The 27261-nt window shown below is 34.0% G+C and overlaps 1 long non-coding RNA gene across 1 annotated transcript in view; it reads right to left on the minus strand.

Moving 5' to 3' along the window:
- The window catches only part of LOC143231923 (uncharacterized), a 31753-nt gene extending 4778 nt beyond the window's left edge, over positions 1-26975 (minus strand). The window contains exons 1-3 of the long non-coding RNA XR_013017293.1: positions 26796-26975; positions 16516-16597; positions 15981-16024 (exon numbers count right to left, since the gene is read on the minus strand). This is a non-coding gene — a long non-coding RNA (uncharacterized LOC143231923). The remainder of the gene's footprint in view (positions 1-15980; positions 16025-16515; positions 16598-26795) is intronic.
- Between the last annotated feature and the right edge of the window lie 286 nt (positions 26976-27261).

A 27261-nucleotide genomic window follows, 5' to 3' on the forward strand; every position in this document is an offset into this window, starting at 1 on the left:
ATATGTTAACTTACCACCACACTAACAACAGGTTTCAATATGTTAACTTACTACCACACTAACAACAAGTTTCAATATGTTAACTTACTACCACACTAACAACAAGTTTCAATATGTTAGCTTACTACCACACTAACAAGTTTCAATATGTTAACTTACTACCACACTAACAACAAGTTTCAATATGTTAACTTACTACCACACTAACAACAAGTTTCAATATGTTAACTTACTACCACACTAACAACAAGTTTCAATATGTTAACTTACTACCACACTTACAACAAGTTTCAATATGTTAACTTACTACCACAGTAACAGGTTTCAATATGTTAACTTACTACCACAGTAACAGGTTTCAATATGTTAACTTACTACCACACTAACAACAAGTTTCAATATGTTAACTTACTACCACACTAACAACAGGTTTCAATATGTTAACTTACTACCACACTAACAACAGGTTCCAATATGTTAACTTACTACCACACTAACAACAGGTTTCAATATGTTAACTTACTACCACACTAACAACAGGTTTCAATATGTTAACTTACTACCACAGTAACAGGTTTCAATATGTTAACTTACTACCACACTAACAACAAGTTTCAATATGTTAACTTACTACCACACTAACAACATGTTTAAATATTAATCAGTGATGACGAGAAACCCACTTGTTGAGAAATTTATATGCAAAAACGGCTCGTTTGGGCTGAGAAAACACTTTACATAGAAGAGCGAACAACGTTTCGACCTTCTTCGGTCATCGTCAGGTTCACAAAGAAAGAGGTAACTGACCGGAAGCTGACCACATGTTTGAAAGGGGTTGTGTAACTGTGTGTTCTAATACCGCCCTCTACATTTCGACACACAGTTACACAACCCCTTTCAAACATGTGGTCAGCTTCCGGTCAGTTACCTCTTTCTTTGTGAACCTGACGATGACCGAAGAAGGTCGAAACGTTGTTCGCTCTTCTATGTAAAGTGTTTTCTCAGCCCAAACGAGCCGTTTTTGCATATAAACATGTTTAAATATTGATCATGCTTTACGAGATAAATTATTTGCCTGAAAACGAGAATAGCGGAGTTAACCATTGTTTTGTTTTCCAAACTGTTGTTCTAGTTTAATTTGAAACCCGAAGTCTCTATCTGTCCATAATTTTGTGTCATATCACCATATTTTCCGCCAGCTCGGAAAACAGCAAGCTACGCCTTTCTTGTCATGTTGGTAACTTGTACTTTCCTGTAGCCTAATGAATATACACGAATATACTATCATTACGTGATCACTAAATATGTCTGTAATGACATCAACTACAATTCAGTTTCACTCTTCAGAGAAAAATCGACTTTTAGCGTCTTCCAGTTAACTAACTGGTAATAACAGTGTTTTAAATCTAACGTCGTTTGTTATGTATCTCTTCTGACCTAATTAGACCAGGAATGCTATCGTTATGTTACTTTACGCAATTGGCTCACTACTCTGTACTCAGCATGTCATGGATGTACAGATTTTAACACAGTAAACTTTTCGCTGGCCCACCAGTGAATAAACTGAATTCAGTACCACGTGAATTGCCAAATATAACGGTGTAATTTTATATTAATGTGTGTAATCTTTCTGACATGAACCTTGCCAAAGGACTCATGCTCGACATTTACCGAACAAAGTTTCAGTTACCTATTCCAGGAACACGCCTGGTGAGGCCAATAAATTTATTTTAAAAAATTAAAATTTCTCACTAAAACAAAAAAGAAATAAGTGAATATTCAAGTACTAACGCTCAATGAACGTGAATGTTGTATCTATGAAAGAAACAAAACCCAACAACTCAAAAAACCAATATATTAAAAACCAGAGTAAATAAAGTCATTCCGCTATAGCCCACAACGTTAAAAACATATACACAAGTTTTGTATGTACTAATGCATAATGAGCTGTTTTAACTGGCCAGGGACAGTAAAAGTAATAAGGTGGACAAATTAGGCTTGATGACATATCAAATAGAAAAAACACAAACCACTTACACTTTAGATACTCATAAAAATCGAAACTCGTCCAAGACAAATCGGATTTGTTTAACTTTTGCGCAAAGATACTCGAAAGTTATTTGCACTAGAATCCCCTAATTTGGAATTAACATGTGGGCGAGAAGAGAGCTAGTCAGCACCGCCAACTCTTGGATTACTCTTTACCAACGAAAAATAGCATTGAACGTAACATAATAACATCCGCACAATTGAAAGGACCAGCATGTTCAGTCAGTAATAGGGAGTTGATCCTGCGAGTATAGCGCCCTAATCCATCAGGCCTAACAAATCTTCGATATTTCGAGATAAAAATAGCGATGGAGAAAAATAAAAAAACAGTTTGGAAAAAACGTAGTTGTGAGATTTTAGTTTAGTAACGTTTGTGGTCAAATTACTGCAATATTACTTCTTTATATACACGATTTGTAGAATAATACACAAGACTTCTAACTGCAAACACTGAAATATGTAAATCGACTTGTCTTAGGCCTAACATTATTTGAGCCTTAATTATATACGGCCTGTATTCGATAGAGAGACGAATTAACGTTAATTTGCGTACATTAACACTACAATATAGTAATAATTAACATAACAATACAGAATTAACACTACAATATAGTAATAATTAACACAACAATACAGAATTAACACTACAATATAGTAATAATTAACACAACAATACAGCATTAACACTACAATATAGTAATAATTAACACAACAATACAGCATTAACACTACAATATAGTAATAATTAACACAACAATACAGCATTAACACTACAATATAGTAATAATTAATAATACAGCATTAACACTACAATATAGTAATAATTAACACAACAATACAGCATTAATACTACAATATAGTAATAATTAACATAACAATACAGAATTAACACTACAATATAGTAATAATTAACACAACAATACAGCATTAATACTACAATATAATAATAATTAACATAACAATACAGAATTAACACTACAATATAGTAATAATTAACACAACAATACAGCATTAACACTACAATATAGTAATAATTAATAATACAGCATTAACACTACAATATAGTGATAATTAACACTACAATATAGTAATAATTAACACAACAATACAGCACTCCGTTGAGACTGAAATTTCTAAAACTTCATGTGTGTATGTATATACATCATCCGTATACAGATACACTGATATAATACAATTAACTTATCACTCAGATACACATATACTGTTGATATAAAGATATACTGAATGATATAATACAATTAACTTGTCACTCAGATACACATATACTGTTGATATAAAGATATACTGAATGATATAATACAATTAAATTATCACTCAGATACACATATACTATTAATATAAAGATATACTGAATGATATAATACAATTAAAATATCACTCCGCTACATCTAGTTTGTCAAACACACGCTATATAAATTGGTTGGTTGACGTTTATTAGCACAAATCAACTAGACTATTTGTCCTAAACAACTGGTATAAAATAAAGTAAAACTAAACAATGTACACAATTCAGATGAAAATAGTTAAATATAAATAGAAAGGACAATGGTTCATAAAAAGTTAAAAAACGCAATTTGGACATTGTCCAACGTAAGGGGTAAACACGTAGAGAAAAACATGTTTAAAATTATTCCGTCGTTGAAAGTCGTCACAAAGGTCACAGATTGGTGGATTAGTTCCAGATGAAAGAAAACAATGAGATGAAAACTGTTACCAATGTGTGGCCTAGTTAGGGCAACTTTCTCCTTACGATCAAATATAAACCAAAAGAGCTTGGCCTCATGGATTATGAGTAAAACAACACCACCGAGGCAGAGTTCGATCAAGGTTAATACCCGCTGGCAGCAAAATGCATGCAAACGGTTTTAGAGAAGAAGAAAAAAAAGATGAAACCGTTTGTTGTGGTTCATTTCAACGAGTAACTGAGAGCAGTCTAAAGCTGCCTCGAAGTAAATCTCATGTTCAACGACCGCATGAGATGTGGAGGTCGTCGATATAGAGGCCATTTAGAAGTGGATTAGGACACTGTGCAATGATAGCATAGATCTTGGCACTGAAATGTATGACACTCATGACAAAGCCCTTAGGAACTCCAAGTTCATGCGTAAAAGAACGAAGAAGTGTTGAACCCACAGAGACTTTGAATCGCATGTCCAGTAAAACATTCCAGAAAAAATAGGTAAACGGCCACACAACCCATAGGATGGTACAAAATGTGTTACCTTCACAAAGATTCGGAAGTCTTCTCATGGCCACACAACCCATAGGATGGTGGTCTCACAAAATGCCGTACCTTCACAAAGATTCGGAAGTCTTCTCATGGCCACACAACCCATAGGATGGTCGTCTCACAAAATATCGTACCTTCACAAAGATTCGGAAGTCTTCTCATGGCCACACAACCCATAGGATGGTCGTCTCACAAAATATCGTACCTTCACAAAGATTCGGAAGTCTTCTCATGGCCACACAACCCATAGGATGGTCGTCTCACAAAATGCCGTACCTTCACAAAGATTCGGAAGTCTTCTCATGGCCACACAACCCATAGGATGGTCGTCTCACAAAATGCCGTACCTTCACAAAGATTCGGAAGTCTTCTCATGGCCACACAACCCATAGGATGATGGTCTCACAAAATGTGTTACCTTCACAAAGATTCGGAAGTCTTCTCATGACCACACAACCCATAGGATGGTGGTCTCACAAAATGTCGTACCTTCACAAAGATTCGGAAGTCTTCTCACTGACCTTCCGAATCTTGTCTCAGATGATTTTGGGATTCGTGGTAGAAGAGGTGCTAGTTGTAAACTTAATCCAAGATTCCTTTTGACTTTTATCCTTTCCTGCTGAGCTGACTAGGTGCATGAAAATAAGTATAAGAACCAGTTTTTAACAGAGAAAGGTTATGATCCGAGAGCATACACTCAATGGGATAACCCCTCCCATCAATATCATCATCAACCCAGAAGGGATTGTGTCCATTAAAGTTGCCCAGGATTAAAAGGTAACCGTTCAACAAGATCATCAAGGTCTTTTTATATCACAAGTCTCTGCAGGAGACAGGTGTACAGAACAAACAGTGATGGTACGACCCAAGGAAACACGGATAGCTGTGCCTTCCAAGGGTAAATCAAGTTGGAAAGACACAGTGGGCATGTATTGGTCGGCTAACAATGCCATTCTGTCCATGTACTTGTCCATCACATAACCTGTCATTCTGATGTAAAGACCGAAAGGTAACCGTACTGGCAAGTTTCAGAAATGTTTCCTATAAGGAAAGACACACAGGATGATATAAATAAATCACGGATTTAATGTCATCCATATCAGAATGGAAACCTTGACAGTTACACTGTATCAAAGTAGCCATTTTTACTAGGTGGAGGAGAACTGGGCAGAGAACCTTTCAGTTTACGACCACATTGTTTTTCTTTAGTAGAAGGAGATCTGTCGGTATCCGTGGATTCTGCCCTGGGTCGAGTGGGCAGATCTCTGTTATCAGACACAAATCCCAGCAAAGGAAGGCATAATCTTTCTACATCTCAGAGCTGAAGGTCGATCCAAGTAGATGTCACAAGCCAGGAAGTGAATCAAGGCAATCACTGTAAGGAATGATGAGGAGAGACACGAGTAGATGTCCATTCGCTTATCCAGACAGGGCGAAAGACTCTTACATGGTTCAAGAGCGACTATGTTGGAAGCATGGAAAAATCTGTCTACACTTCTGCTGTAGCAGTGGAACATAGTGCAACAGTATATGTCCAAAACATAATTGGGGACAATAACTTCCAAGCCCTGGGGTAAGAAATATTATGGACAGTTCATAAACACTGTGATTCCTTCACCGACTTAGGGCAAAACTGGTAATAAGAGAAGTGTGAATCACCATGATTGATACAGTGAGGATCCATCTGACACTCGTAATCACCATAGTCTATATCACCACAATTGATACAGTGAGGGTCCATCTGACACTCGTAGGAATCATGGTCTATATCAGCACAATTGATACAGTGAGGGTCCACCTGACACTCGTAATCACCATAGTCTATATCACCACAATTGATACAGTGAGGGTCCATCTGACACTCGTAGGAATCATGGTCTATATCAGCACAATTGATACAGTGAGGGTCCATCTGACACTCGTATTCACCATACTCTATATCACCACAATTGATACAGTGATGGTCCATCTGACACTCGTATTCACTATAGTCTATATCACCACAATTGATACAGTGAGGGTCCATCTGACACTCGTATTCACCATAGTCTATATCACCACAATTGATACAGTGAGGGTCCATCTGACACTCGTAGGAATCATTGTCTATATCACCAGAATTGATACAGTGAAGGTCCATCTGACACTCGTAGGAATCATAGTCTATATCACCACAATGAGAACGTGACAAAGAACTCCAACAAAACGTCTCTGACTGTTCGAACCGCTGACACTGGAAATATCTGAGGGGATTATGAATATATGGGTGCACATTACAATTCAAATAACCTGCCTTGACGGAGGCAAATCGACTTGTGATACAAATGTCAAAATTAAGACATCTTTCGGCATCATAATTCCATCTTTACGATTGGAAATACAGCAAACATTGAAAACTCCTTGGTTGGAGAAAACAGTGAGGATTTCTCACTCGGCATTGTTCTTAATATCTCTCTCAATGATCATGCGTCGGAAGAAATTCAAACTCGCAAGGAGAGTAAATGAAATTGATAAATCCCCAATGGCCTTCACTATGAGAAGGTGTAGATGTTTCCACAAGAATGTCTCCAGAGCACAACTTCCTCACTGACTTGGGGGAGTCAGTAAGCCCCTCTGATTCCTTTTAATTGAAAAATGGAGACATTTGCCCCAAGGATTTGTTAGACAAACAATGAAAAATTAAAACAGTGGGGCAAGTTCTGATTGCAGTCGTAACAGAGTCGTTTGTGCTTGGTCACTTACCAATTAGCAGTTGTTGTGTTTTTTTTTACAATTTCATTTGTTGTTTCTTTCAAGGATTGGGGGATCCACTATAAAGAGAAGAGTCAGTGACCACTGTCTTCACCCACCATGAAGGGACTCACTATAATGACAAACAAGGAAACTGCAGCAACACCAGGGTTTCACGAGCACTATACCCAGCATCAAGCATAATATCTACACACTTGTTGATACTCAGTTGACCATACCCCAACAAGGTCAGTCGACCGACCCAAGAGGGGCCACCCATCTACAGGTATTCAAAGCCAAAGTGGCTGTTGGTGAACCCCTCAACCATCAGAAACCTCTCGTCTCCTTCACGGGTCACCACGCACGGCAAACACGAGGGTGGAAGTTTGAATCTCACGGAAGTGAAACTGAAAACACAGAACCTTCACTGGGAGGTCTCCTCACCATGCACAAGAATACACAGAGTGATATAATACACTCTTAAATTATCCCTTCGCTACATCTAGCCTGTCAAATACACATGTACTACCAATATACAGATACACTGAATGGTATAATACAATCGCTGTATGTACCTAAAACCACGTGCCAAACTATTGAATGTTTTCCCTAGATTATTAAAAGTACGCGACTATTCCTTATATCAGCTATGTTCTTTTTAATATCAATAAATCGATATGAAATTGAAACATCCATCACAATCATGACGATTGGATAAAGTCCACACTGCACTGCCTTATGTATCATTGAAAACTTGTACATGTAACTGTTTCACAATATATGGATTATCAACCATGCCCAACCGAAAGAATGTCAAATGAGACAAATTGGCGCCTCGTCTGTTGATGTACCTACCAGCAGAAACGCGCGCTTTGTTCTATACAAATTTTGACAAACTGCATTACATATAGTTGCAGGATTGCTTTAATGTAAAAAGAATTATCTGGAGACTTTTCCCTGCAAAACAAAGAGATTTTAGGCTACACTGCTGGAACCTTGCAGACTATTTTTAACACTGAATCTTTCTTTTTGTTAGAAGTAGGCCAAAACCCACCGTCTCAATGAAGACAGGTCGTCAACAGTTGCTGATTATGATAAACTGTTAAAATATTCGTTAAAGGTCAGAACAAAGCTCTGTAACAACCAGAAGTTAATATCCTGTCTTTTATCGCTTGTTGTTTTGTGAACTGATTTTCTATATCTTCCCATTTCAAATTACTAATATTTATGGGCAGCGCGTGGTTCCGTCGCTCTGGGCTCACAGCATGTCGTTATGTCTTCCAACAAACTACTTTGCACCACTTCTGTATTCTTCCCTGTTATTAACTGGGAGAGTAACTTGTGCTGGTGTTACGGTTCACACTTTTATCACTAATATTTACTACACAATGTGCTACCCTGTATATGTACCTAGCTTTGTAAACGTACCGCTAGAGGGCACTATTCAATACTTTAATCACGGTCATTTGAACTTAGTGAGGTCTTAAATTGTAATCCCCTAACTAGAAGACTTAACCACCTATACCTTAAGATGTCGAACTTAGTTCTAAAACCTCAAACTAGTGTAGACCAAAAAACAACATAAAAATATACATTGGTTACCATTGTAAACTTGGTTGCCAAATTACAACGAATGAACGCCAGCTAACACACAATAGGTGACATTGCTCAACAAATAAAAATAGTTCGGGTTTTAAGACAACAGACTTACAGTAATAACTTCATTAAACTAACCCATCAAACCCCAGAACTCGCACGGATGGCTACTGAAATGAAACTGAATTAATATATATATAAAAATTTACAATCACCCAAAGTAATAAATATCAGAACGTGAAATGAAAACAAGGGTCGTCGCTAGCGAGAGGGTGTAACGCATTTTCCACCTTAAATATCTTTGGCCTCTCAACCAATGCCGTCCATCAAACTTGTTTTGGATTATTTCAAGTTGGCCTCATTACACGTTAGGCTCTCCCCCTCTGCCATAATAAAAATGCCTCATGGGATGTACACAGCATAATAAAAACTTCTCGCAGAAGTCAAAATGAAAACGAACAATAAAAAATATTGTTTTATTAAATCATACCACCCCGCTCAACACTTCACAGTACATGTTAAATGTTTTAAAGCGATTCGTTTGAAAAAAACCAGCTTCAACGTCATCATCTACTTGTTATGAGTGTGTGTATATATACATTTTTAATTTAAGATCCTTCAGTACAAACTTAATTACTGGCCACACACCAAATAATACTGAAAATATAACTAAGTCCATTACTTAGACAGAAACAGTTTCACTAGTAGAGAAGATTAGTACGACACATGAACAGTTTAAAATTACTCAGAAATTATAGTTTAGAAAAACAGTGATAACACAAATCATGCGTCAAATTCCACACACTTTATTTATTTTGTTATGTCAACATACATAGATGATCCCTCTTACAAACACGTGCAACGCAAACTTTGAGCGCGCAGACACAGACCCCAAAATGGTACGGTGTCTGTCCACTCGTTGTTTTCGATCTCAGGAAAGCACCTTGTCTACATATCCAAAAATACTAATTTCGCATACTTTACGTGTCTGGCGGTTCTAAAAACGCCAACTATTACATCTATATGGTGATAATAAACGTATTAGTCGAAAATATATTTCGAGATTATAAAACAATTATTCGATTAACCCTGTACAAAAAATTAAAAACAAAAAATATAAAGTAGAAAATTACAAAACATTTTGGCAGGTCACGCTTGATTGCTAAAACAGATTAATGAGAAATGTCGTGTTGTTTGATGTTTCATTATCAAAGTATTTTAAATATCGCATAATAAATTACAAATTGTACTTTTTATATGCATTATGAAACGTTGTCGAACGTTTCACGGACTGCTTCGTGCAAACTGACATCTAGTGAACAAACAAAAATGCAAGTAAAAAATTAAACAGGTCGATCAACTTATTATTTATGTCGTAAAATTAATGTATTAAAAAACTGCTTCTGCATAGTTGATAAAACTGGTTTAGTATACAACCTATATGAATATTATTCATCTTACTATAGAGACTACGCCTATGACATGCATACCTCCTAGACAGATACACTCCACAGAAGACAATCAACATTTATAACATGCATACCTCCTAGACAGATACACTCCACAGAAGACAATCAACATTTATAACATGCATACCTCCTAGACAGATACACTCCACAGAAGACAATCAACATTTATAACATGCATACCTCCTAGACAGATACACTCCACAGAAGACAATCAACATTTATTACCGGAACCACAACAATTTTATTTAGATATCTGCGTCACAGTAACATGCACTTATCAGCCACATCACAAACCTAACGTTTCAACAAATTAAGGTAAAACAGAACAGTGTGACCAATTAATAATGACACAACGTTCTATAGATACATCAATACCAACTGTATACTATACGTTCCATACATACTTCATACAACTAACAATATTTACTACACTACATCTGTTAATGTTCATACAACTGACAATATTTAATACACTAAAACTGTTAAGGTTCATACAACTAACAATATTTACTACACTACAACTGTTAAGGTTCATACAACTAACAATATTTACTACACTACAACTGTTAATGTTCATACAACTAACAATATTTACCACACTAAAACTGTTAATGTTCACACAACTAACAATATTTACTACTCTACATCTGTTAATGTTCATACAACTAACAATATTTACTACACTAAAACTGTTAATGTTCATACAACTGACAATATTTAATTCTCTACATCTGTTAATGTTCATACAACTAACAATATTTACTACACTACAACTGTTAATGTTCATACAACTAACAATATTTACTACACTAAAACTGTTAATATTCATACAACTAACAATATTTACTACACTAAAACTGTTAATGTTCATACAACTAACAATATTTACTACACTAAAACTGTTAATGTTCATACAACTAACAATATTTACTACACTACAACTGTTAATGTTCATACAACTAACAATATTTACTACACTAAAACTGTTAATATTCATACAACTAACAATATTTACTACACTAAAACTGTTAATGTTCATACAACTAACAATATTTACTACACTACAACTGTTAATGTTCATACAACTAACAATATTTACTACACTACATCTGTCAATGTTCATACAACTAACAATATTTACTACTCTACATCTGTTAATGTTCATACAACTAACAATATTTACTACACTACAACTGTTAATGTTCATACAACTGACAATATTTACTACACTATAACTGTTAATATTCATACAACTAACAATATTTACTACACTAAAACTGTTAATGTTCATACAACTAACAATATTTACTACACTACAACTGTTAATGTTCATACAACTAACAATATTTACTACACTACAACTGTTAATGTTCATACAACTAACAATATTTACTACACTACAACTGTTAATGTTCATACAACTAACAATATTTACTACACTACAACTGTTAATATTCATACAACTAACAATATTTACTACACTAAAACTGTTAATGTTCATACAACTAACAATATTTACTACACTAAAACTGTTAATGTTCATACAACTAACAATATTTACTACACTACAACTGTTAATGTTCATACAACTAACAATATTTACTACACTACATCTGTCAATGTTCATACAACTAACAATATTTACTACTCTACATCTGTTAATGTTCATACAACTAACAATATTTACTACACTACAACTGTTAATGTTCATACAACTGACAATATTTACTACACTACAACTGTTAATGTTCATACAACTAACAATATTTACTACACTACAACTGTTAATGTTCATACAACTAACAATATTTACTACACTACAACTGTTAATGTTCATACAACTAACAATATTTACTACACTAAACTGTTAATGTTCATACAACTAACAATATTTACTACACTAAAACTGTTAATGTTCATACAACTAACAATATTTACTACACTAAAACTGTTAATGTTCATACAACTAACAATATTTACTACACTAAAACTGTTAATGTTCATACAACTAACAATATTTACTACACTAAAACTGTTAATGTTCATACAACTAACAATAGTTACTACACTACAACTGTTAAGGTTCATACAACTAACAATATTTACTACACTAAAACTGTTAATGTTCATACAACTAACAATATTTACTACACTAAAACTGTTAATGTTCATACAACTAACAATATTTACTACACTACAACTGTTAATGTTCATACAACTAACAATATTTACTACACTACAACTGTTAATGTTCATACAACTAACAATATTTACTACACTACAACTGTTAATGTTCATACAACTAACAATATTTACTACACTACAACTATTATTGAGTATAAGAGTAAAACAGACACAGTTAGTCTGACAATACTCATAAACCCAACTGTAACTTACACAACTTTGTTCTATTCTTACCAAATACTATAAAATTAATAAAGTCCAATTAAAACATGTTCACAAGTTTTATTTTTCAAATGTCACCACCAAAGTGCATTATAAAAAATAATTTTAATAGCATGGAACTGCCATATAAAACATCATCCTCATCACACCAAACCTGCTGGCCCTTTCAGCCATGGGGTCATTATAATGTAATTGTCAATCCCATTATTCATTGGTAAAGAGTAGCACAAGAGTTGGTGGTGGTGGTGATGACCAGCTGCCTTCCCTCTACTCTTACACTGCTGAATTGGGGATGGCTAGCACAGATAGCTCTCTTGCCCTCTACTCTTACACTGCTGAATTAGGGATGGCTAGCACAGATAGCTCTCTTGCCCTCTACTCTTACACTGCTGAATTAGGGATGGCTAGCACAGATAGCTCTCTTGCCCTCTACTCTTACACTGCTGAATTGGGGATGGCTAGCACAGATAGCTCTCTTGCCCTCTACTATAACACTGCTGAATTGGGGATGGCTAGCATAGATAGCTCTCTTGCCCTCTACTCTTACACTGCTGAATTGGGGATGGCTAGCACAGATAGCTCTCTTGCCCTCTACTCTTACACTGCTGAATTGGGGATGGCTAGCACAGAAAGTTCTCTTGTAGCTTTGAACAAAAAACAAACAAAACAACCTCACACACATAAACCTTAAGAACTACAGTGAACCAATTTCTTTGAAAACTCTGCAAGATCTTTATGTACTCCATGTTAAATAAATCTTGGTGGATAACTTCAAAGAATATAAAGGTTGCAGTAGTTGGTTATTTTAAGTAATACAGAGAGTTTCATGCAGTAGTTGGTTATTTTAAGTAATACAGAGAGTTTCATGCAGTAGTTGGTTATTTTAAGTAATACAGAGAGTTTCATCCAGTAGTTGGTTATTTTAAGTAATACAGAGAGTGCAGTAGTTGGTTATTTTAAGTAATACAGAGAGTTTCGTGCAGTAGTTGGTTATTTTAAGTAATACAGAGAGTTTCGTGCAGTAGTTGGTTATTTTAAGTAATACAGAGAGTTTCATGCAGTAGTTGGTTATTTTAAGTAATACAGAGAGTTTCATCCAGTAGTTGGTTATTTTAAGTAATACAGAGAGTTTCGTGCAGTAGTTGGTTATTTTAAGTAATACAGAGAGTTTCATGCAGTAGTTGGTTATTTTAAGTAATACAGAGAGTTTCATGCAGTAGTTGGTTATTTTAAGTAATACAGAGAGTTTCATGCAGTAGTTGGTTATTTTAAGTAATACAGAGAGTTTCATGCAGTAGTTGGTTATTTTAAGTAATACAGAGAGTTTCATGCAGTAGTTGGTTATTTTAAGTAATACAGAGAGTTTCATGCAGTAGTTGGTTATTTTAAGTAATACAGAGAGTTTCATGCAGTAGTTGGTTATTTTAATAATACAGAGAGTTTCATGCAGTAGTTGGTTATTTTAAGTAATACAGAGAGTTTCATGCAGTAGTTGGTTATTTTAAGTAATACAGAGAGTTTCATGCAGTAGTTGGTTATTTTAAGTAATACAGAGAGTTTCATGCAGTAGTTGGTTATTTTAAGTAATACAGAGAGTTTCATGCAGTAGTTGGTTATTTTAAGTAATACAGAGAGTTTCATGCAGTAGTTGGTTATTTTAAGTAATACAGAAAGTTTCATGCAGTAGTTGGTTATTTTAAGTAATACAGAGAGTTTCATGCAGTAGTTGGTTATTTTAAGTAATACAGAGAGTTTCATGCAGTAGTTGGTTATTTTAAGTAATACAGAGAGTTTCATGCAGTCGTTGGTTATTTTAAGTAATACAGAGAGTTTCATGCAGTGGTTGGTTATTTTAAGTAATACAGAGAGTTTCATGCAGTAGTTGGTTATTTTAAGTAATACAGAGAGTTTCATGCAGTGGTTGGTTATTTTAAGTAATACAGAGAGTTTCATGCAGTGGTTGGTTATTTTAAGTAATACAGAGAGTTTCATGCAGTAGTTGGTTATTTTAAGTAATACAGAGAGTTTCATGCAGTAGTTGGTTATTTTAAGTAATACAGAGAGTTTCATGCAGTAGTTGGTTATTTTAAGTAATACAGAGAGTTTCATGCAGTAGTTGGTTATTTTAAGTAATACAGAGAGTTTCATGCAGTGGTTGGTTATTTTAAGTAATACAGAGAGTTTCATGCAGTGGTTGGTTATTTTAAGTAATACAGAGAGTTTCATGCAGTAGTTGGTTATTTTAAGTAATACAGAGAGTTTCATGCAGTGGTTGGTTATTTTAAGTAATACAGAGAGTTTCATGCAGTGGTTGGTTATTTTAATTAATACAGAGAGTTTCATGCAGTAGTTGGTTATTTTAAGTAATACAGAGAGTTTCATGCAGTAGTTGGTTATTTTAAGTAATACAGAGAGTTTCATGCAGTAGTTGGTTATTTTAAGTAATACAGAGAGTTTCATGCAGTAGTTGGTTATTTTAAGTAATACAGAGAGTTTCATGCAGTAGTTGGTTATTTTAAGTAATACAGAGAGTTTCATGCAGTAGTTGGTTATTTTAAGTAATACAGAGAGTTTCATGCAGTAGTTGGTTATTTTAAGTAATACAGAGAGTTTCATTAGTGAGTATTTACATCCTTTTTCAATGAAAGGCACAAAAACAGAGACAAATATCTTCGTATTGTGGTATTTTCTGAAAATTACCAGTTATAAGGTTCATAATTTCTATGTTTTAAGAAATGAAACTATATCAGTGTTTGTAGAGGTGAAATATAGAAAATAATTCTAATACAAACACTGATTACTTATAAATACATTTAGCACCTGTACTATGAAGAGGTTGTATACCACAGCACACACGACTGTTTATAAAAATTAAAAAACATACAAGAAAATTACTGACAATTCCACTTTGATAAAACAACTGTTTTTCATAATCACTTCTATCTGTATATAAAGTACAGGTTTTCTTACCTTGGTGATATAATACATGCAGATGTTCAAAAAGTCAAAATAATGACTTGAAAGTGAACTACATTTATTTATTTGCTCAGACAATGTAACCGGTATTAGTGAATACAGCACCTGTTTACCACATTAAATCACCGGAAGAAACATTTCACAAACTTGTTGTAAAATGTGATATTTATCTTTTTACATGAAAAAATAATTTCATAAAATTACCAAACGTTCTTGTGTTAAAATAATTTCACTACCATTATTAATGTAACTACTAAACATTGAATATTTCTTTATAAATCTACTTAACCCTCATTCTAAAAACAAAGGAACAGAAAATGTTCACAATTTCGGTATACTTAAGTTCCAAAATATGAACTATTAAATATTATAAACATTCAAACAAAGCTGCACTTTCATCTTATATTTCAGAGGGAAATTCAGCAAACTTCTCAAATTCTATTGTTTTATACCTCTAAACAAAGTTATTCTTACAAATACAGCAATCTATGGATGCCACTTACCTTGAGAGAATGAAATCAAAATAATCAGGCCTCAAGGAAATCAGCTAATATATAAATAAGTTAAAAACGTTTACTGTTAGATACATGTTGTTTTAAATTCTTCCTTACACGTTGTTAAATAAATAAAGGTTAACAAAGTAATACAAATATTTATTTTAATATGAAAGTGGGTCAAGCTTATAAAGAAATTGTATATTCCAGTTTAGCTAATCACATAAAATATTTAAGATGTAATTACTGTTTCACTTCTCACACTAAAATAGCTACCATGTATTTATACTGTACACACTTAGTTTCACTGGTTTTGGTTAGGCTATTTATAAACTTTCCAATAACAAAGCTGTAAAACATTTGTACTAGCTTCATGTTAATTATCCTATTTCCTAAATCACTAGAAAGAAGCTGGTTTCTCCACTAAACTGAAAGACATACTAAAGATAAACATAAAAAATATATTACACAGCATTTCAGTTCTCACTACCTGGTCTAAAGAATAAAGACTACAGAAGGAACATCGTTAATTGTTTATACTTACAACTAAATGATGCTCCTGTAATTTCAGTCAAAATTCTCCTGGCCTCTTTCCACTAGCTTGGTTTAACAGGTGCCAGTTCATCCTAGATAGACCAACAGCCACATAACTAGAATACTCAAACAAGTTCTTCACAGATAGCCTGAGGCACACCCTATCTTACAAAAACAGCAATTTGGGCAGTGACCCAAACACCCTACAGGCACAACCTGCTGTGGTGATACTTAGCTGCTGAGTCAATCCTCTCACAGTTTTATTGTTGATTAATAAGCATAAACCTGTGTGCTTTTAAGGACTTGTAAATCATGTGGTATACATTCCCCTACTAGTTTTTCCACATATTTCTAACGTTAATTTACCACCAAGCATTTGCTGTTCATCAAACATTAATGACTTTATACATTCAGATGCTGTGTACTATTAACATGTGGATGATAGACTATTAATATCAGATATTAGGATACTGAGAGTTTCTGTTTAACAATAACAAACTGGTGGTATTCTTCAATGAACGGTACACTACATATGGTAATCTGAACGGTACAATACATATGGTAATCTGAACGGTACACTACATATGGTAATCTGAACGGTACACTACATATGGTAATCTGGGAAAGTCAAAAGGTTATTTAATCTTCTTGCTGATTCCTCTCTCATAAGTATCAATGTTTGCATTTACAATATGAACATCAGAGATTTCACACTTCTATTTATAGCCTATCATGCTCAGAGTTCTATTTATAGCCTATCATGCTCAGAGTTCTGTTTATAACCTATCATGCTCAGAGTTCTGTTTATAACCTATCATGCTCAGAGTTCTGTTTATAACCTATCATGCTCAGAGTTCTGTTTATAACCTATCATGCGCAGAGTTCTGTTTATAACCTATCATGCTCAGAGTTCTGTTTATAACCTATCATTTTCACACTTCTATTTAAAACCTACTACATTCATAGTTCTATTAGTAACACAACATTCATACTTCTGCTAATAACCTACCATATTCATACTTCTATTAATAACACTATATTCACACTTCTATTAATAACCTACCATATTCATACTTCTATTAGTACGCTATCATATTCATACTTCTATTAATAACCTACCATATTCACACTTCTATTAATACGCTATCATATTCATACTTCTATTAATACGCTATCATATTCATACTTCTATTAATAACCTACCATATTCATACTTCTATTAATACCCTATCATATTCATGGCTTCTATTAATACCCTGCCATATTCATACTTCTATTAATACCCTATCGTATTCGTACTTCTGTTGATGACCTACCATATTCGTGGCTATTATTACCCTATCGTATTCGTACTTCTGTTGATAACCTGCCATATTCGTGGCTTCTATTAATAACGTTGCGTTAATGTTTTCTGTTACTGCCCTATCATGTTTTATACTTCTATTAATGACACTATATTCACACTTCTATTAATAACCTATCATATTCATGGCTTCTATTGATGACCTGCCATATTCACACTTCTATTAATAACACTATATTCACACTTCTATTAATAACCTATCATATTCATACTTCTATTAATGACCTGCCATATTCACACTTCTATTAATAACACTATATTCACACTTCTATTAATGACCTATCATATTCGTACTTCTATTAATGACCTGCCATATTCATACTTCTATTAATACATTTATCATTCGTGGCTTCTATTAATGCCCTACCATATTCATACTTCTATTGATACCCTATCATATTCGTGGCTTCTATTAATGACCTACCATATTCGTGGCTTCTATTAATACCCTATCGTATTCGTGGCTTCTATTAATACCCTGCCATATTCATGGCTTCTATTAATACCCTACCATATTCATGGCTTCTATTAATACCCTGCCATATTCGTGGCTTCTATTAATACCCTACCATATTCATGGCTTCTATTAATACCCTATCATATTCGTGGCTTCTATTAATGCCCTATCATATTCGTACTTCTATTAATACCCTACCGTATTCGTGGCTTCTATTGATGACCTGCCATATTCGTACTTCTATTAATACCCTATCATATTCGTAGCTGCTGTTAATGACCTGCCATATTCGTGGCTTCTATTAATGACACTATGTTCATAGCTCTATTAATAACACTATATTCATAGCTGCTGTTAATAATAACACTATATTCATAGCTGCTGTTAATAATAACACTATATTAATATTTCTGTTAATAATAACACTATATTAATATTTCTGTTAATAATAACACTATATTAATATTTCTGTTAATAACACTATATTAATATTTTTTATTGATACCCTACCACATTCATAGCTTCTGTTAATAACACTATATTAATACCTCTATTAATAATAGTATATTAATATTTCTATTAATACCCTATCATATTCATTCTTCCATTAATAACACTATATTCATACTTCTATTAATAACACTATATTCATACTTCTGTTAATAATAACACTATATTCATACTTCTGTTAATAATAACACTATATTAATATTTCTGTTAATAATAACACTATATTAATATTTCTGTTAATAACACTATATTAATACCTCTATTAATAATAGTATATTAATATTTCTATTAATACCCTATCATATTCATTCTTCCATTAATAACACTATATTCACAGTTCTATTTCCTATCATTTATCCAAGCATATTGCAAACTCAAACAAAGTAAATATTTTAGGTGTAACACAGAAAAGCTACAACTCATATGTTTAAACCAGGTTTACCTAGAAGATGGGTTCGTATTTAGGACACACATTGAAATCAATGACATAGTTATATTGTTTGTGATTATAATGACATGCTTGATTGAAGCAGCAGTGTTATACAAACAAAAATCTTCCTGAATTTATCTGCAAAAATTATAAATCAAAATACAAGAACAGTTAGAAGACTATCATTCTATACAGGTCTAAAGGTTGTCTTAGAAAACATATGAGAGAAACAAAAAAAATAACACCCAATTAAGGCATGTAAGGTGCGAGGTGAAAATTAAGAATTGGATTGTTTTTACTGTTTTTACAATATAACCAGGACAGGAGAAGACAACCAGGTTTTGATGATCTTTCTGTACCTGGTAGAGTAGAATAGTTGGAAACACAACTTTGAATATTAGTTTCACATGTAATGAACTTAACCTTAGAAAGGACATTAGTTGTTGAACAGGAATAAAGTGGTTGTAGTTACCAGTCTGCAGACTGGTTTTTTTACAATGATCTCATTTATGATGTTTGATATTTTCATCATTTTACTAGATAGGTACACAGATTTTAAATTTTATATTCAAATTGAAGTTATTAACTTAATTTTTTTGTGACTTAGAGATATTTATTTGCTTGACTCGCGCCTCTCAGCCAACAGCTTCATGTTTCGGTAGCAGACGTCCAACATATTCATCACAAGAACATGCTAACCACCACATGTAATACAATAATGTGTCTAGTAACCACATGCATTATGACAGTCTCTAACAGCCACATGTAATGCATGTCTAGCTACCATATGTAATACAGCATGTCTACCAATTATACGTAATGAGGAACATTTCGAGTAACATTGCTAAAACAGTTCTGTTTATTGAGTAAGGTGGTACTAACCTAGGATTCAGTCAAAACAGTTCGGGTAACATTGCTAAAACAGTTCTGTTTATTGAGTAAGGTGGTACTAACCTAGGATTCAGTCAAAACTGTTCGGGTAACATTGCTAAAACAGTTCTGTTTATTGAGTAAGGTGGTACTAACCTAGGATTCAGTCAAAACCGTTCGGGTAACATTGCTAAAACAGTTCTGTTTATTGAGTAAGGTGGTACTAACCTAGGATTCAGTCAAAACTGTTTGGGTAACATTGCTAAAACAGTTCTGTTTATTGAGTAAGGTGGTACTAACCTAGGATTCAGTCAAAACTGTTTGGGTAACATTGCTAAAACAGTTCTGTTTATTGAGTAAGGTGGTACTAACCTAGGATTCAGTCAAAACTGTTAGAAGTAGATACGTAGAAGATATATAGCACTTAAAGAACAATAACACACTTTAAGGAAGAAGAAACACCAAGCAGAAGATGAGGGACACGGAGAATATTAAATTATTTGAAAGAAAGATAAGGCACCAGGAGAAATGTAACATGTCTAAAGGAAAGATAAGGCACCAGGTGGAAGATAAAGTATCTGAAGGAAAGATAAGGAACAGGTGAATGATAAGGTATCTGAAGAATGATATGGCACTAGGAAATACAAAGTATCGGAAAGAAAGATAAGGCATCAGGTGGAAGATAAGGTATCTGAAGGAAAGATAAGGCAACAGAAGGAAAATAAGGTATTTAAAGGATTAATAAGGCACCAAGAGAAAGATAAGGTATCTGTAGGAAAGATAAGGCACCAGGAGAATGATAAGTTATCTGAAGGAGTGATAAGTCACCAGGAGAATGATAAGTTACCTGAAGGAGTGATAAGTCACCAGGAGAATGATAAATTACCTGAAGGAGTGATAAGGCACCAGGAGAATGATAAGTTACCTGAAGGAGTGATAAGGCACCAGGAGAATGACAAGTTATAAGTTACCTAAAGGAGTGATAAGGCACCAGGAGAAATGTAAAGTGTCTAAAGGAAAGATAAGGCACCAGGTGGAAGATAAAGTATCTGAAGGAAAGATAAGGTACAGGTGAATGATAAGGTATCTGAAGAATGATATGGCGCCAGGAAATATAAAGTATCGGAAAGAAAGATAAGGCACCAGGAGAAATGTAACATGTCTAAAGGAAAGATAAGGCACCAGGTGGAAGATAAAGTATCTGAAGGAAAGATAAGGAACAGGTGAATGATAAGGTATCTGAAGAATGATATGGCACCAGGAAATACAAAGTATCGGAAAGAAAGATAAGGCATCAGGTGGAAGATAAGGTATCTGAAGGAAAGATAAGGCAACAGAAGGAAAATAAGGTATTTAAAGGATTAATAAGGCACCAAGAGAAAGATAAGGTATCTGTAGGAAAGATAAGGCACCAGGAGAATGATAAGTTATCTGAAGGAGTGATAAGGCACCAGGAGAATGATAAGTTATCTGAAGGAGTGATAAGTCACCAGGAGAATGATAAGTTACCTGAAGGAGTGATAAGTCACCAGGAGAATGATAAGTTACCTGAAGGAGTGATAAGTCACCAGGAGAATGATAAGTTACCTGAAGGAGTGATAAGGCACCAGGAGAATGATAAGTTACCTGAAGGAGTGATAAGGCACCAGGAGAATGATAAGGCACCAGGAGAATGACAAGTTATAAGTTACCTAAAGGAGTGATAAGGCACCAGGAGAAATGTAAAGTGTCTAAAGGAAAGATAAGGCAGCAGGTGGAAGATAAAGTATCTGAAGGAATGATAAGGCACCAGGAGAATGATAAATTATAAGTTACCTGAAGGAGTGATAAGGCACCAGGAGAAAGATAAGTTATCTGAAAGAAAGATCAAGCACCAGGAGAATGTTATCTGAAGGAATGATAAGGGGCTAGAGAATATTGATCCTAGGATAATAAAGGAAACAAAAGGGGTAAATTTAAATGTTGTTAACCTTATTTTTTAGTAAATGTATTAAAAGTGTTGAAGTGTTAGAAGATTGATCTGTATCCCATTAATTTATATATAATCACCAGCCAGTTGGTTATGCTTTGATTGTAGAGATACTAAACTGACAGGTATAGTGTAGATACTACACATATATAGAAAGATTCAAGTTATTTGTTCTACTGGGCTGATGCTTTGTACTTGAATTAAACTTAGGTTACTTATTTATATTAGTTATAACCTTGCAGGTAAAACTCTGGTAAATAGATAAGGGATAAGATCTCAGCATATAGATGTTCCAAAGTCTCCAAAAAACTTGTATACCCACAAATAACAAGTTAAGGTTGTCAGATCACTCTATAAGGTGCTATTACACCTTGCTTGATACATTATGCTAAATTATAGTCACCTTCTTTAAAAACAAATGTGTTGTTGGATAAGGTTCAGAGAAGAGTAACTACCATAATTCATACATATATAAGTGGAAGACTTGTGAGGACATGAAGAGGTCTTGGAAGGATGTGATCAGATCTCCAAAGAACATGATAAGGACCAATGAAATGTGTAACAAGATCTTGATAGATCAGGATAAGACCTCTTAAGACTGTTAGAAGTTTGCAATAAATAAAAATACTGTATTTCACAACATGGGGCTCAATGCAAAGTTACAAAATCAGACACACAACTTCTGTTATAGAAATATTAATTTTCTTAAAGTGGAAGTTGAAAACAGGGTTGATTCCACATATTCATTATTAAAAACTTGTTGTAGTCTACCCTTCTTCTCCAACAGTCATCCATTTAAGTACACATAACTGTTGTTTTAATGAGTAGCTTACAATTTGTGAGAATGAGTTTATTTAAGTTCAAATGACCCAACATTTAGACATCAATCAGTGCCGTGAGACTTCAATACCAACATCAGACTCAGATTACATTATTATTATCAATCAGACTTAGATTACATTATTATTTTATGTATTCTGTTTATTCATGGGTGCTATAAGTAAAAAACTGAAGTATAACAAATAAATACAAGTAAGGCAATTATCAGAAAACAAGATTCCAGCCAGTGACTCTGAGATACCATACACCATATAACAATACAAACAATGAATTCCAGCCAGTGACTCTGAGATACCATACATCATATAACAATATGAACAATGAATTCCAGCCAGTGACTCTGAGATACCATACATCATATAACAATATGAACAATGAATTCCAGCCAGTGGCTCTGAGATACCATACATCATATAACAATATGAACAATGAATTCCAGCCAGTGACTCTGAGATACCATACATCATATAACAATATGAACAATGAATTCCAGCCAGTGGCTCTGAGATACCATACATCATATAACAATATGAACAATGAATTCCAGCCAGTGACTCTGAGATACCATACACCATATAACAATACAAACAATGAATTCCAGCCAGTGGCTCTGAGATACCATACATCATATAACAATATGAACAATGAATTCCAGCCAGTGACTCTGAGATACCATACATCATATAACAATATGAACAATGAATTCCAGCCAGTGACTCTGAGATACCATACATCATATAACAATATGAACAATGAATTCCAGCCAGTGACTCTGAGATACCATACATCATATAACAATATGAACAATGAATTCCAGCCAGTGGCTCTGAGATACCATACATCATATAACAATATGAACAATGAATTCCAGCCAGTGACTCTGAGATACCATACATCATATAACAATATGAACAATGAATTCCAGCCAGTGACTCTGAGATACCATACATCATATAACAATATGAACAATGAATTCCAGCCAGTGACTCTGAGATACCATACATCATATAACAATATGAACAATGAATCCCAGCCAGTGACTCTGAGATACCATACATCATATAACAATATGAACAATGAATTCCAGCCAGTGACTCTGAGATACCATACATCATATAACAATATGAACAATGAATTCCAGCCAGTGATTCTTGAGATACCATACATCATATAACAATATGAACAATGAATTCCAGCCAGTGGCTCTAGGACCCCAAACACATTACATAACCATGTGAAGAATGGATTCAACCAGTGGCTCTGGGATCCCACACACCGTTTAACCACGTGAACAACGGATTCAACCAGTGGCTCTGGGATCCCATACATCATATAACAATATGAACAATGAATTCCAGCCAGTGACTCTTGAGATACCATACATCATATAACAATATGAACAATGAATTCCAGCCAGTGGCTCTGGGATCCCACACATCGCATAACCACGTGAACAACGGATTCAACCAGTGGCTCTGGGATCCCATACATCACATTACCATAGGAACAAATATTCCTACCTTGAATGTTCTAATGTGTACAGGTGTTGCCTATGAACAGACTGCATTATCAATTAACACAAAATCAGATGAGCACTTCATAGTTCAGGGTTGGATACAGAAAATACTGTTCCATATTCTGGGGAAAGATGAAGCAGAGAGCTGGCTAAAGAACCCACCGTTATTAAGCAACAGTTGAGAAACTGATTGTTCCCTCCACACCCACGCTATAGAACATTTTAATTTACTGTTAATATTACAAGGACAGATACAATCATTCTCATACTTGCAACAAATGGCTATAGTGTTGCCACATGTGTTAACCTGAATTACACAACATTTTATCACAAACTGATTCCACTTTCTCTAAATCTGACATAACCATCATTGAAAATATACTGGCAGCTTGAAAGACAGAATATAGAAAAATGGTACCCACAAAATTCCATTTCTTTCTGATAAGTTTTGGCTGACAAATGACTCTCAAAGTTTTGTTGGCATCCCATGTCTGAAATTGGAGATGAAAAGGTGTCCAAATGCTACAGTCATGGTGGTCATCTGAAGGTGGGAGATTTAAACCATAGAAAATCATTCTTACAGATTTTCTAATCATAACAAATTGTGTTTTTAATGAAATAATTAGAATATTTTGCAACTTGATACAGATTGTATACAATAAAAAAATAAATACAGGATGAAAAGAATCTCACCCCAGTCTACACCCTCACTCAAAGTATAAAACTGCTTCTGCCCAGAAAATCCAACATATGTTATATTCTGCAAACAGAAAGACAAGACCTGGAAGACAAAGAGCAGGCTACAGTTAGGACAGTTGTATTTCTCTGATTGATTTACACATGCAATGTGTTCCATTGGAAAACAGTAGTGATTAGCACTTCATAGAAATTCAAAAAAAGAACCATAAATGCCACAGAACATAAAGAATAGAGGGGTATCTTTTTACTTTTGATGGATGTGCAAGGGCATCCGTCAAGGACCAAATGGTCCCTTACTGTCTACGTGATGTGTGTTCAAAAGCTTAATATTACTTACTACTGAAGCTACACATCAACTAATACAGTGTCAGTTCAAAAAACCCCTTTAAATGTCTACCTTCCCACAAAAACTTTATATTATCATTCATTGAAAAATAGGCTCACATCTCTCCTTGTTTATAAAACCAGGACGAAAACCATGAGACAATAAGTCAAACTGTATTTATTTCCTGGAGTTTCTTGCAAAGCAACAAAATTTCTTCCATTTAAGCACACAGAATACTGTGATTCATGTACCAGGATGAACTGTCCCTACTTACATAACTATAAATACTAGAGATTAATCTGGAGAAACATATACATGCAGATATCAGGACAGAAAATGTGTCTGGTTATAAAGTATATAAAAAAGTAACAAATAAATACACATTGATATATTACTGATACATTGATGATATATTCATATATTATTCACTTTTGATGCTGCTATTTCAATTTCCCTCCAAATGAAAAACTCAAAATTAAGGACAGATAAATATTAGAAAATATGTATTGCTCTTCTAATCATTAAGAAGGTTCAGAGTCAAAGTCTGGATGTTGTGTGAAAAGTTGAGGTATGAGGAAGTAACACTGTTAGCTGTGTGGATAGCTTCACCTAAATACCGTTGGGAAAAGGATTTCGAGTTTTGTATATGACTTAAACAGATAGTGAGTGTTTCTGTTAAAAAAAGACTGGTCTTTGGATATACAACACTAAATCTGAGGTTTGATTCCTCTTGGTGGACACAGTAGATAGTCCAAAATGGCTATGCTATAATAACACACACACACAGAATACTGGCCACTGTAAACTTAAAGCAAAAACAGTACTTTGCTTTTGTTTTAAATTACAAGTTTTACCTTTACTAGTTCAGTACTTGTATAGGTTTCAAACACATATAATTAACTTTTAAAAATAGAGCTAACGGAAACACGGACTACTATACTACATTTAATTTGAAATAATATCATTGATTTATGAAGAATCAGTATTATTATTATTAGCTGTAATACTACAAATGTTACCTCAAAGGAAAAAATCAAACTTAATTCATTACTTTCTCTTTTTTTGTAAAATTATAATGAACAGCCTAATTAACTTTTTGTTTATTATGCATTGAAATTTGTACGGTTTCACTCAGTTCTCAAAAACTTCTATAATTATCATATTAATACAAGTACCACTGAATAAATATCTTCAACGTGTAACTGTAACTATAAGTAGCTGGCTCCGATTAAATGTTAAAACTTAACATTTTTAGTCAGTGTGTTGACATGTTAAACACATTCACTCGTATAATGGATTTGTTCCTCCTACCTTCTGACACTCTTGTCCAGTTTTTGAACACAAAAGTTTTGACACTGTGCAAACACTTCGACAAACTAAGGCATTACCCAGTGGGTATGCAGTAAACTTACAGGCTCCCAACTCTAAATTGCGGAGTTGGATTCACCATGACAAACAGAACGTAAACAGTTTTCATAAATATATAAACATTTATACACATTTTGCTAAAAACCGCCCAAGAATTTGTTTTATTTGTGATAGAAGCGCCCTCTAAACACTACGAGGCAATTTCTAAATTGTTTATCAACAGATAAAGAAAGTAATAAACACACGCTGTTGAAGTTGATAATTGTCTTTTATCTGTCTGCTTAATTCCATGCTTGTATAGTTGTTATGATAAATTCAGTATATTCCTAATAGTGATGAAATAAATATATTCTGAATTTGGAAAATATAGAGGACAATAAATAAACAAGGGTTTGATGCTGCCATCTAT

This window comes from Tachypleus tridentatus, chromosome 1 (genome assembly GCF_004210375.1).
Source record: "Tachypleus tridentatus isolate NWPU-2018 chromosome 1, ASM421037v1, whole genome shotgun sequence".
NCBI lineage: Eukaryota > Metazoa > Arthropoda > Merostomata > Xiphosura > Limulidae > Tachypleus > Tachypleus tridentatus.